Source organism: Gorilla gorilla, chromosome 10 (assembly GCF_029281585.2).
Source record: "Gorilla gorilla gorilla isolate KB3781 chromosome 10, NHGRI_mGorGor1-v2.1_pri, whole genome shotgun sequence".
In the NCBI taxonomy this organism is placed as follows: Eukaryota; Metazoa; Chordata; class Mammalia; order Primates; family Hominidae; genus Gorilla; species Gorilla gorilla.
In genome coordinates, this window is record NC_073234.2 from 20,574,309 (window position 1) to 20,588,200 (window position 13,892).

Genomic DNA, 13,892 nt, shown 5'->3' on the forward strand with positions numbered 1-13,892 from the left:
GTAACTAACCTGCACGTTGTGCACATGTACCCTAAAACTTAAAGTATAATTAAAAAAAAAAAGAAAAAAGAAAATTGAGTTCCCTGGGAAACAGACTAGGAGATGAAGATTATGTGCGGGAAGATTATTAGGGAGTGCTCTTGGTATGATGCTTGAGGGGAGAAAGGAAATGCTGAACAGAAGGAGAAGCAGAGCTGCAATGCAGTCAACACAGAGGCGAAGTCCTCTGGGAGGGAGCTGTGCAGAAGCTAAGATGGCCCTTCAGAGTTGTCCTTAGTTGGCACAGGGAGGTGAGGACTTCACACTTCTCTCATTGACCTGTCCATGGGTGCAGCTGCCCTGGGAAGGAACATGACCTTGGGCAAGGCAACTCTGTTGTCAGAGGCAATTCCCCAAGGGAGCTGATGGCTGAAGGTACTTCTAGAAGCTGGGGTATAAGTTCTCCAGTAGTGAAGGGGATCAGGGTATGACATCAGAGCACTGACTATGGCAGTATAATACATTTGTTTGTGGCCAGAGGGAAGGCACCAAGAAAGAAAAAGATGAACAGTAAAGCACAAGGAACACTCATGCAAGGGATCATCAGTTTCTAATAATCAAGAGTGGACTGTAGTTTATAAATTGACTTGTTAAATGTACAAAGTGCTCTGCGGCCCCTGGAGATGACCCTTTCTAATGCACACCAGAAGGCAGCCTCTAGACTAGCCTGAGCTCTCTTGTATGGATCGAGTTCAATTATTAATCAGAAGCAATGGGTGATGCTGGCTAATGCTGCCTAATGGCACAGACTGGGTCATTGTGCTCTTCTGTAATGCGTGTTCAGAACATAGGTTTGAATGGAACTGATACAGCCTGCTCCTCCCTTGTCTGGACCCCTCAGTGGTGTAATGCTTTGAGGCCCCAGTGAAATGCACCAAACCACTTGCGTGACTTAATGCATCTGTATAACATTAGCACTTCCTCTTAATATGTCATATGGATGATAAAGAAGTGCCTGGAAGGGAGCTGGTGGGAAGGGGGCTTTTAAAAGCAAACCCTCAGCCCGTGTGGTACTATCACCATGCCCCTAAGTGTTTTTGTGGCCAGTTTAGAAGTACTCGGCATGGAATTAATACACCTGGATCTTCATTAAGACAGTCAACTTGGCATTTGGTCCAGAAATGACAGAGTTATTTAGATTTTTCATCTGAAAACAGATATCAGGGGAACTAATTGTTTGGGCAGCTTTGCACTTGGATCTGAGAAAACCTGTAGGCTACGTGATTACTGGTGATTCCTCTATTACTTTGTGCCTTCAAACTGTTAGCAAGAACTTCGTATTTTGCGAAAATGTCCAACTTGTTTCACCAGAAACAGAGCAGATTTGAAACTATTCAGAAAACAAACATGATTACCCAAACTTCTGCCATTGTGTAGTATTAAATCACAGTTGTGTTGGAAATCTAGATTTCATATTCTAAATCCTGAACCTTAGCATTTTAATACTTGAACTTTAGAATAGAATGCCAACTTCTTTTAGCTTAGGTATCAAATCATAGATGCTCATGGATCCCTGCAGTTTACAAATGAACCATTTAAGGAGTAAAACTGGATTAGCCATATTTATGGCAAGCCAGTTTCAGAGGTGTTGAAGACCCTATGATACTCGGATATTGCCAGAATCACTGGGGCCACGAGACTACCAGAAGCTGGCAGGTCTCTGAACAAAGGAAGAGAGAAGATGGGGGAGCCTCCACCTCAAAGGTTTGGCTCTCTGACCTCCACACTGGAAATACTGTCTATGTGTGTTGCTTTGCAGAGCCTTTACTTTCTTACTTACCTTTCTTTCTGACTTTTCATTAAATTTTTCCAACCACCAGTAAAAAATAGCTAGTTATGACCTTATTTCCAAATCAGGCTCTTCTAGAAAAGTGACCTGTTGGGAAGAGCTGAGTTGGAACAGAAAAGTCCATTTCTTTCTGGCACCCTAGCAACATCATAGAAGTTCTCTCGTTCTTCCTAGAAAAATGAGCAAGTCTCCCCAAATGGATTCCCTTCTCTCTTCAGAGCTGGACAACAAGACGAGAAAGTCTCTAAACAAATGAGATCATTAACACTGAAGTGCCCTCTGGTGAAGGAAGGCATTATTTCTACGACGTAAACTGAATAGACATACAGAACTGATAGATTCACTTTTGCAAGTAAAAATATTTGGTCCTACCTAAGACTCTACTGATCCACTCTTAGAAATTTACAGGGGACAGGGTACGGTGGCACAAGCCTGTAATCCCAGCACTTTTGGAGGCCAAGACAGGTGGATTGCTTGAGCCCAGGTATTCAAGACCCACCTGGGCAACATAATGAAACCCCATCTCTACTAAAAATACAAAAATTACCTGGCTGTAGTGGTGCACACCTGTAGTCCCAGCTACTTGGGAGGCTGAGGAGGGAGGATTGATTGGGCCTGGGAGGTATAGACTGCAATGAGCCAAGATTGCGCCACTGCACTCCAGCCTGAGTGACAGAATGAGACCCTGACTCAAAAAAAAAAAAAAAAAAAAGAAAAGAAAAGAAAGAAATTTGCAGGGGTGTGAAGTTCTGAGTTACCTACCCTCTTGCTGAATTTAACTGTGATGAATGCCACGTGTCTACATGTGTGTAAGGAGCCTTTGGAGGCACAGTCCACGTCATTTTCCTTCAAGCAAAGTGCACCAATGGCTGTTGGCAGCACACCCGATCCTGGCCTTTGTCATTACCAAGCCTTCCTCTTCAAATTTGACTATCTCAAACAGCACAACTTCTATTTAAACAGAATTTTAATTCATCCACATTTAAAGGTGGAACAATAGAAGACTATGATTGTTTTTTGGGTCTCAGGTCACACAAAAACTGGAATCTTGAACACAAGCTGCCAAGTGACATCCTGAATATTACAGAAGATCTAGGAATCAGCTGGAATTTCATTACATTTCGTTGGGAAATAGTGGGTAATGGTATGAGATATGTTACAGGTTAAGACTAATTCTTAGAACTGTATTGGTCAAGGCAGTCTGGTGAGCACAAATGCCAGTCCAGGGCTGTAATAGACAGAAAAATCTAGACAATATGCAAGACCGGGAATATTTTTAGTTACTATGAAATGAATAATTCTTGGCTGCCAGCTCCTTAAGAGAGAGGATTAAGGAAGTACATCCTTGCCTTAGAAATTTTCTCTGTGGGTCTTTGCAACTGCCATGCAGAGGCAGCCTTGGGGCCTCTAGTAATATCTTGGGCAGTATTTAGGTGAGAGTATTCTTAACTCAGTGGTGGCCTCACAAAGGCGCTCACTGTAACGTAGAAGGGTTTTTGAGGGATTTTTTTTTTTTTACTCACTCAGAAGCAAAATCTGAACTCAGAACCTCCCCCCCCCGCATTTATTAAGTTGCTATGTTCGAGTGTCCTGTAGTATTCATAGCTGATCTTTTGTGTGTGTGTGTGAAGTGTTAAGAGACAATTCCTTATTTCCATCGTAGCACTGAGATCTTTACATCGAGAGAAGCTACAATTGTTATTTGGACCTTGCCTGTAAGCCAATGACAACAAGATCTGATACTAACAATGACTTGGATATGTGTCATAGAGTCATAGAATCTCAGAGTTGACCTGAACTTTAAAAGTAATCTCTGTCTTTCACCTGTTTCATATTTGAACCACCTTAATACTATCCTTGCCTGGTTCACATCTTTTCTGGGTGTGTTACTCAAAGAACTTGACAGTTACTTGTTTACAAATCCAGCTTTTTATTATTATATCGATGTATCATAAGCTTGATTTTATAGATGACGAAGGGCAGCACAATAGAAAATGTCTAACTGCCGAAGGTCATAAAGCCAAATGCTAAAAGAGATAAAAGTCAGGAATCCTGATTCTTCAACTGGGATTTAGTTTATGTGGTCTCATACAGATATGAAAATAAGTGATCTGAGTCAAGCTTAGAAAGATGGTGAAAATAGCAGTTAATGTATTTTATTCACGTGCCCATGTTAAGTCAGCCTATCTTGACACAATGGTTATTTAGTATGATGTTAGGAACCTTCTTTTAAGCCAAATCTAAAATGCATTTGTTTTTACAGACAGAAATAAATTTGAAATTTGCAAAAGCACATTTTAAAAATAAATTTGTTGAGGTCTTCCTACTGCAAGTTTGTGCATGATTGCATATTTTACCAGTGCTGTATATTATAATATTAAATGTTAGATTTTTTTTTAACATGCCAGACTTCATTTTATCAGCCTAAGCATTTGCACTTAAATAAAATTAGGTTAAATAAAAATTTTAGCAGAAATAGAAGATTGACCCACTTTTTTGGGTGTCATTATTCTCTGCTTTAAAAATATTAATGCTTCCCTATTATACAGAGGATAAAGCTCAGTCTCCTTAGCATGGTAAAGAAGGACTCTACAAATCTAACACAGCAAAACTACCTTGTGGCAGGGGTGCACTTCCTTCTCTGCTCTCTGAAGTAGCTAGCACTCAAGTAATTTTCATTTCACAATATCATCTTCTGCAACTTCACTTTGTGCATCTTGTATTTATTTCAAACTCACAGAACCACCCAGCATTTCTAAACATTATAGTAACGTCATATGTATTGTTATTACAGCTTTGCATGCATTGACTTCTGCCGGACCTTGTTTTGCCCTACCACTTTTATTCTTACTGGATCCTTAAAGACCCAGCTCAGACATCACCACCACTGTATCCCACAAAGATCTGAAAAATATATTTGAATGTGAATTCTTATTTGTCTCTGTCACCCCCACTACCCTGAATTCCACCAGAGTAGGACTTATATTTGTCACACAGTAGGTGGTCAGTGAGTCCTGAACGAAGAAAGAATATTTTGCTATGTTGGATGCTGTGGGGAAGACCTAAGGAAATTTTTGCAAGCAGGTAAGAATTTTAAGTGCTTATAATATATTATTTATACAACAGCTTTCTTCAAGGAGCTTAATGTTCTAAAGTCTTTAGCTTTCTTTTATCCTTCCAGATTTACCATTTGACTTTTGCAAATAAGGTAAATAGTTCTCCATCTGTTATTCCTGTGGGCAGGAAACAGATTTCTCTCCTCACACTACTCATAGAGGTCTTCCTAGTAAATTTCATGCCTTTATACATTAAATTAAAAATTACATAATGGGATGAATAACTACACTTCTTTAAGCATTCCAGGGAGAGGGAGACATTTCTGGAAGACCGGAAGACATTTCTGGAAGAGATAATGAAACAAGCCCAGAAAAGGAAGAGAACCTTCAAAAATGATGTTAAATTCATGGCAGACCTGACACTAGAAACCAGAAGTCCCAGCAGGGTAGAAATATTCTCACTTAGACACCAGACTATGACTGTTCAGAGTGCAGCAGAGACTGCTTTTCGTCCTTCTGTTCTCACTCAGGTCCAGGAATTATGTGGGGTTTTCCATTTAGGCCTTCTGCTTTTCAAGGCTCATAAAAGCAGATTAACTCTTTTAATGTTTCCAGGATTAAACTAGCACAACCCCCCCTCACCCCCACCAAAAAAAAACATTATATCATCGTATTATAGAAACGTTGGAGTTTTTTGAAAAAAAATTATTTTCTCTACATGAATGACTACTGATGCAAGCTATGTCCTGTGTTGAGGACCCAATGGCTTCTGCGGGTGAATCGGATCCCTTCACCCAGTTGAATCCTCTCCTGCTCTCCTTTGCTGAGATTGTCTCCACCATCCCAATCTTGTGCTTTTTCTTTGTCCTTTGTGTGTTTGCAACACCTCCCAATTTAGCATCCTCCTGCCTTTAATGAATGTGCTGTTAGTGTTTTCCCCTCCTACTTCATCATTAATAAAGATGTTAAGGGAAACTGGGCCCATCACCAATCCATGGAGCACCCCACTAAACACCTCCCACCCACTTGCCACATAACCATTTATCATTACCCTTTGTTTACAATCCTTTCAACGGTTTCTAATCCATGTGGCAGTGCTTACATCCAAGCCAACTTGCAGTTGTTTTACAAGAAAGACAGAGAATCCTGCACTTTTTAGTGATCTTGTAATCCATAGGAGAGCTTTTGTTCAGTGGAAGGGTACTTTCATGAGATGTAAGGAATTTGGGAAAGAAGGAATACAAATGCTGGAGGATGGATTTTTTTTTTTTTTTTGCAATTATTTCCAGGGAAAAAATAGACGGTACCCTGAGAGTTGATATAGGACCCAGACGCCAAGAAAATGGCAAGTGTAGCCTGTTAATCTGCCAGAGAGATGCCAGCAGCTTTCATCAAGCCCAGAATGGATGTGGAGCCACTTGCAGAAGCACACACACTCACTCATTTTCTTGTGGCTTAAAAATAGGCTCACAGTAACCTGACCCCCAAACTTTGGGTGAGGAATACATTCTCTTGGTCCGTTCTCGGGACAAATTGTATTTGACTGGTATTCTAAACTCTGGCATTCTAAATTCTGGTATTCTAAATTCAAGCTCCACAAGGAGCTTGGTGCAGTGAGACAGACAGACATGACCACGGACATTGGGATAAGCCAAGAACACTAGGAGCAGAGGAAGCCAAGAACAAGCTAGGGGAGCCCAGAAGAGGAAGTCCTGGTTCTGAAAGGAACGTCTAGAGAACTTCTGAGAGGGGGAAATGTTTACATTGGGCCTTAGAGCATTCTTTCTTTCTTTCTTTCTTTCTTTCTTTCTTTCTTTCTTTCTTTCTTTCTTTCTTTCCTTCTTTCTTTCTTTCTTTCTTTCTTTCTTTCCTTCTTTCTTCTTCTTCTTCTTCTTCTTCTTCCTCTTCCTCTTCCTCTTCCTCTTCCTCTTCTTCTTCTTCTTCTTCTTCTTCTTCTTCTTCTTCTTCTTCTTCTTCTTCTTCTCCTTCTTCTTCTTCTTTCTCCTTCTTCTTCTTCTTCTTCTTTACTTAAAACAATATAAATTTATTTCCTCACAATTCCGGGGCTTTGAAGTCTGAAATCAAGGAGTCAGCAAAGCCATGCTCTCCCAGCAGATGGAGGAGTCATCCCTGCCTCTTCTAGTTTCTGGCAGCAGCCAGCAATCCTTGGCGCTCCGTGTCTTATGACTGCATAGCTCCAATCTCTTTGTCTTCACATGGCCGTCTTCCCCCTGTGCGTTTGTGTCCAAATTTCCCATGTCCTGAAAGGATATCAGTCACTGGACTGGGACCCACCCTAACCCAGTAAGCATCGAGACATGTTATTGTTACAGATCACTCTGCTTCCTACCTGTGGGCACTGATCTTTTCAGCATGACCATCCATTTTCTGCCTCTCTTAAGTTTCAGTCGCCCAAACTGCATATTGTAGTTCAGGCACGGATATCCCACAAAAGGAAAGGAAGCTTTTTCTTTGTTCTTCCTTTATAATGCCTGTTTGGTTGAAACAAATCTTCAAACTAATTTCAGTCAAGTATCTTTGTTCTCTGAACTCCCAAACCACTATATTTACCTCTTTTTGTGGTACTCAACACATAATAATTATTTGTGTATATCTTTCTCCATTACAACATTGTAATATCCTTCTTGGAAAGAGCCACATTGTATACACATGTGTGACCCCCTGCAAATGGCTTGATACTGCATGAATGAATGAATACATGAACACATGAATGAACAAATGAATGAATGAGTGGTTATCCTAATATCTTCTGAACTAAATATCAAATGATTTCTCCTTCTGAAATCTTTCTGTCCCACTTTTCTACTTTAAAATTGTAACAGATACATTTAATCAAAGGTAATGGTATTAAAAAGTGTCAATCATTGTCATTGAAAAAATAGAGTGTGTTTTGCCCTTCTCACTTCACATTGACATTGTTTATCTGACCTCTGCACACTTCCTTTCATAACCCTCAGCACTCCTGTGGGCTGGCAGCTCCTGTGCCTCTGATGGGAGGGTTGCCAGAGTTAGAACGGGGCTTTGGTATAATTTTTCCTCTAGACTTATACAGTGCTAAAACCACTCATCTAAAGCTTGAAAGGAAAGGAAAGTGCAAATGTACATAAACTTTTTAATCTTTCTTCAGATCACCACGTCCAAGAATTCTCTCCATTCCTTTCAGTCATTCTGACATCTAGGACATTTACATCCCTTATATGTGGTATATACATTGTTTCAATCCCATTTTGGTGTTCTAAACTGAGAGTGATGGTTGACAGAGGTAAATATGATTATCATTCTATCCCTTCTTTTTGCTTGGGAATGAATATACTAGGGGAAAGGTAGAAAATTAAGTTCGTAAGTATGATATTGGTGGAATGAGTAGGTTCAGTAGAACAAAGTCTGGTGGGACTCTGCATACCTGGGCTCTACTACTGTTTTGTCACTAATAGGCAGTGTGATCCTGGGAAAGTTACTTCCTGTCTCTGGGCCTCAGTTTCCCTTTTATTCCCAGTCCTGATTTCTAGGTATCCTTCCAGCTCTCAAGACAAAGTAGACCAGGAGAATTCTTGTAGCCATTTGCATTTCTCAGCTCAGTCTTACAATTCCAAATCATGGTTGGATTTGTATTATTTATCATGGTCAATCCAATTCTTCACTTTGTGAAGAATTATTCAGACCCCTTGCTTCTCATATTCTGCCATGCTTTTTTATGATTGAGTGAGGGGGAGGAAAGTGGGGAGATTGAATCAAATGTTACTTCTAGGCACTTCTTGCAATGTTTGAGGGAGGAAGACTGAAATTGGTTTCTTAGCCAAACCTTTTCAATTCTTTGTGAATTTAATTTTAAGGTTTTACGCTCATTTTTCCATTTGTCTGAAGAAGTCAAAATAGTTTCTTTTGATGATAATGATATGGACATTTCATGTGCTAATAGAATGATTTTTGCTGGCACTTACATAGACGTAGTGATGATGTAGTGCATGCTGACTAAGCCAAACCTTCTGAGCCATGTTTATTCATTTATTAATTATTCATTTTTGGACTTCTTCCAAAAATAATATGGAGGAGTATACAATAAAAGCTACTTTTTCAATAGAACTTTAAAACCAAAGATGAAATGACCATGTAATGATGCAGGCAGAGATCATCATACAAGAAAGCCAGAGTCAAAGGTTTTCCTTTCAGTTGAGCACATGCTTTACCTTTGAGATTACTGGCAGCCCAGGAAAGAGAGGAAACATGAGTCACACAGCTCTCATCATCTGGTAAAATAAGCATACTATGCATTTAGGTGAGACGACATAATATTTTTTCTTATACCAAGCTCTCAGAGCAATTTAATATATGATTTTTATGACAATATAATTTATTTTCATATTTTAATAGTGCTTTTACAACAGATGTAGAATCTTTATCTCACAAAACTGTATTTTATATTGATGTTCAAATAAGGCTGATTGCATATTAAATTGTAATTATGAAAGCATTTCTACTTGGGTAAAATAAAGCAGTTCAGGTACATAGGTGTTTGTTTTTGTTTTGTGATTTTGATAATTTAAGTGCATACAGTGATGGAGCTTAGAAAATTAGGTCAAATTGTTATCATGTTCCCTCTATTGTCTGTCTCAAAGGTTAATGGCCACCTGCAGGTTTTTGACTGCACTGGGATGGTATACTGAGTGCCAAACCTACAGAAGCCCAGCTGTTGATAGAAAAGGTAGCCATATGCTTAAGCTACAGGGCAGGTTGGTGGCAAAGTAAACATTTTGCTGTACAATTAAAAAGTTTCTCTTGAATTCTCACCCTATGGAAATCCATTCTGTGTGAGAGGGAAGTGGGCTGCTGAATATTTCAGACAAGCTTAGGTTTCAGTATTTAGAGTAAGGCCAACAATAAAGGTAGAAAACCCCCCACATGGCATAGCTTTCTCATTTGGGGAGACAGCCTTGAGTGGAAAAGATAATTTTTTTTTTGACGGAGTCTCGCTCTGTCCCCCAGGCTGGAGTGCAGTGGCACAATCTCGGCTCACTGCAACCTCCACTTCCTGAGTGCAAGCAATTCTCTTCCTCAGTCTTCCGAGTAGCTGGGATTACAGGTGCCTGCCACCACACCCGGCTAATTTTTTTTTTTTTTTGTATTTTTAGTAGAGACGGGGTTTCACCATCTTGGCCAGGCTGGTCTTGAACTCCTGACCTTGTGATCCACCCGCCTCGGCCTCCCAAAGTGCTGGGATTACAGGCGTGAGTCACCGTGCCCAGCCAGAAAAGATAATTCTTAAAGTCCATGGAGATAACTGTGATGAAGCGATGTTGTCATCATAGATAACTATGATGCAGCATTTCCCAAACCCATTGAACTGTGAAACTCTCTTTTACTTACAGTGTATTGATAGACCTTCAATAGAAGCTTCTGAAATATAATTCATGCTGAAAAATGTGATATCACAGATGCATAAATCATTGTAAGAAATGATCAAAATTTGATTCATAAGTTTAATATATAATAAACTTTGACTAATATCATAAAGATATGTTAAAATAAGACATGATACATAACATAGACCAGCAGTCTTCAAAGAGATGATGTACTAGTTGATGCTAGTTTGCAATTGTTAGGGCCAAGGTTTGTGTTTCGTCACCCCTTTGCTTCTCCAGAGTGCTTGTGGCAGGTAAGGCATAAACAAAGAGCACTGGGCCAAATACGGGTGACAATATCAGCTTATTACCCAAGGCCTTGCCGAATGTTATTATAGAGCATGACTTAGACTCCAAACCTAAGTGGACCATCCTCTTCCTCCTCATCTCTGCGAGAACCTGCCCACTCAGGCATGAGTTGAGGAACAGAATTTTGAGCAATGTCTCATCTTCACCACACAAACCCCACCCAGTACTGTGCTGGAGCCTAATATTGTCAACTTGAGAGTTTCAGTTGTTAAATTTTCAGGAATTTTGCAGGCCTGTTGTAAAACATAGCCATTATAAAAAAAAATTTAATAAACTTCAAATAAAAGAAATCATATTAAAAATAAGGCAATATTTATAGCTCCTCAGCTCCCAATTATTTATTCCATTTTATCATTATCTATAGTCTTGAGATTCTTTACGTCTATTTTATCCATATGGTAGAAAAACTCCATGATCAGTGATGTCAAGCTGGTAGCTTAAAATTGACTATGGTGGGAGTGTTTACACCATGGGAAATTGGCTACCACTCCAGACCCTTTTTTATTTCTTCAAGAGTTAGTTGTTAAACACTTAGCAGCACTACTAGCCCATTCCTTACGGTGACACTATAGTCATCCCCATTTTGTTAAGAGGAAATGCAGACAAACAAAACTTAAATAACACCCATAGCTAGTTAGCCAGATGGACTGGCCTAGATCTTCCACTCAGGTACTTTCCCCTATTATCTTTTTACGTGTTGAGCTCAAGGTTTCTACATGTGGGACCCCTGCTTCATGTACAAACAGGATATTAGGCAGTGGTAGACTATGGTGATTGGCTAATGGGAGGCATGAAAGTAATTAACTAATTTATTCAGAAACACTGAGATCTCTACTGTGCTAGACCTTTAGCTTGGAGCTCCTTGCGCCTAAGGAGATCATAGACTATAACAAGACCCAGAGAAGTCATCCTGGATTTCAGTATTGTAGGGCAAATGCCATGGTAGGACAAATACAAGGTCTCCTGACAGTACATAATGGATGAACCTAGACAGGACTCAAGATCCAGGAAGTCTTCTAAACTGCAAGAAGTGACTTCTAAACTGAGATCTGAAGGATAAATGAGCCTTAGCCAGGCAAAGATCAGGAAGGACATTGCAAGCAGTGGGAACAGCATGTGGTGGGGTCCTGCACAGAGACAGAGTGCTGGGGAGTTCCAGTGCCACAGGAGGCCCGTGAGCATGGAGCACAGAGACCAGCAAAGGGGGCAGGAAGCAGACTGTGGCCAACTGTGTGGAGCTTTGCCAGGCACACTTCAGACGTTAGACTTGACTCCACAGAAATGGGGGAGGGAAGATTTTAAACAGGGGAGTGATAGCTTCAGCTTCACATTTTACAATTCCTCTGATTGCTATTTGGAAAACAGACGGCAGAGGGCCAAGACTAAAGGTAAAAAATACTATCCAGGGTACTGAAATATGGAAATACAGCAGGCAAGGGGGCAGCTTGCAAGATTAAGACTCCATTTCTGGCTGGACTGGTGGCTCACACCTGTAATTCCAGCACTTTGGGTGGGATTACAGGTGGGTGGATCATGAGGTCAGGAGTTCAAGACCAGCCTGGCCAACATGGTGAAACCCCGTCTCTACTAAAAAATACAAAAATTAGCCAGGCATGGTGGCATGTGCCTGTAATCCCAGCTACTTAGGAGACTGAGGCAGGAGAATCTCTTGAACCCAGGAGACAGAGGTTGCCATGAGCCAAGATCATGCCACTGCACTCCAGCCTGGGTGACCGAGCAGACTCTGTCTCAAAAGAAAGAAAAAAAAAAAAAAAAGAAGAAGAAAGAAAAGACTACATTCCTTCCCACAGATTTTTCACCTGGAAAATTAACAGTGATGTTTTTGGGAGCAATATTGGAAGAATAGTTGAGAGGACCAATTGCATTGAGTTGAGGATTGAATAGGACACGAGTAGGTGTTGACAGTGTTTAGAAGAATCTTGGTAGAGAGGGAGGGATAGAGAGAGAGTGAAGGTCACATGAGGTTGGAGGAAGGCGTCTGCCCTCGCCACCCCCTCGAAAGTGCCTTTGTTCTTTTCCTTCTGGCTTAAGATGTTCTTCCCATCCTCCTGCGGACTACTTGATGTCCTAGTCCCAGGCTGCGACATTTAAATTACTTGTAGCAGCCACCCATAGTGTTCCCCCCACACACCAGACCTGGGCTTCAGAGCATTCTCTCCTTCCTCAGGCCTCCTTTGACAAAGTGTTAATTTCCTCCACTCTCAATTTTATTCAGAGTAGATATTTACCAGTCTTCGTGGAGTGATTGATTAAGTCACAATTAGATGAGAATGACTTTTAGTACTTTCACATTAAAGAGGCATTTGTTAACTCAAATGAATCTAATTTGAGAATGTGAGGAGAAAAGCTATTTGGAGAGTGGAAGCATTTATGATTTCTTTTTAGTCACTCTTGCCCACTCAGCCCAGTCTCTTCAGTTTTCCCAGAACTGGATGTGGAGGTGGGAAGGGGACGTTTCTATCCACCCCTCTCCTCAGGCCCCTGTTTCCACGGGGAGGAATGCATAGTGCCACTCACCACATTGCCCTCAAACCGGCTCCTCTTCCATTTCTGAAGTGGCGGACAGTTAATCGAACTCCTCAACTAAAACTTCCTTGTGGTCCTCAGCAACTCTCAATTGCTGCATCTTTGCAGCTCTGAGCTCTTGCCACACTGAGCTTCTCACACTTGCCGAGACACCGCCTCTGGCATCACGCAGGCCCTCTCATGCCACACGCCTTTGCCTCGACGCCCATCTCTTCCTAGACAATTCTTAGCTCTCCTTCAAGACACTGCTCACATGTCACTTCCTTGATGGAAGCTTTTTGACTCACACAGGCAGACTGAGTTGCTTCACATATTTCTCCAGTAACACTTTCATGTTGTCAGGTAATTTGTCTGTTTATGAGCCTATCTCTTCTAAATCATGAGCTATTTTTATATAGATTCACACCTATAGGATGAAGACATGGCTACATGACTAAGGAGGGCCAGGTTCCTGGTGGATCCCTGGAACATGTCTCTGTATTTTAGGAAGACATTCTCCATGCCCTTCTCTAGACTGACGCGGTTTGATTGACTCCTCAGTTCCATTTAGTGATGCTCAGTTGAAACCCAGCTGTCTCGTGCATATCCTGTGACATCCCCAGTCTGCCATATACGTTTGACTGCCTCTCAGGAGGGCGCACGTGAATGCTATTTCAACATGAAGCTGCTTTTGTTACACTCCCCTATAATTAGCCTCTCTATATAATGGCACTTGCTAAATCGGGAGCAGTT